Genomic DNA, 627 nt, shown 5'->3' with positions numbered 1-627 from the left:
GAAGGACCTGAGAATGGGCTAGTTCCGCTAAATCCTGTGCCAGGATCAATTCTTAAATAAAGACTGAAATAACTGACATCATATGGTCAAGGGTGTGGGTGCTAGGGTCGGAGGGTGCACCTCGCCCGGCCATCGCATCAAACAAGTCCAAATTCCGATAGGCCCTGTCATAGTCCGTATCAGATTGGTTCTCCATCTGTGGGTGTGGGTGGCGTCTCAAAGTTTCCTTGAGAAAGGTCGGGGGAGGAGAATCGAACCGGGGACCTCTCTCATGCTAGGAAACTGCGCTAACCACTACACCTAGATTAACCTGGAAGTCATCATCGGATGCCCATGGCCAGATTTTAGCCCCAGTTTATTCCTGTTTAGAGGCTTGGTTCATCAGCTCAATACATCGAACACGTTATGGGCCACCCCTCAGATCAGTGGGCGATCTTAGTAGGTTAGGTTCATGTCATGGGTGGCCAATAAAACGTCAACCATCCCTCGGTCGGTCGGTCCTTATCGCTCCAACTTCGTGGATAGAGGCGTCATCCAACGGAAAAAAAACCAAACAATCTTCCCTCAATCAACTCATTTTCTGGAACCGCTCGTGAGAAACTTAATGCTAAAGCTTAAGGATGGGTT

The sequence above is a fragment of the Tigriopus californicus genome, chromosome 6 (assembly GCF_007210705.1).
Source record: "Tigriopus californicus strain San Diego chromosome 6, Tcal_SD_v2.1, whole genome shotgun sequence".
NCBI lineage: Eukaryota > Metazoa > Arthropoda > Copepoda > Harpacticoida > Harpacticidae > Tigriopus > Tigriopus californicus.
Note: the sequence above shows the minus strand (reverse complement) of the source record.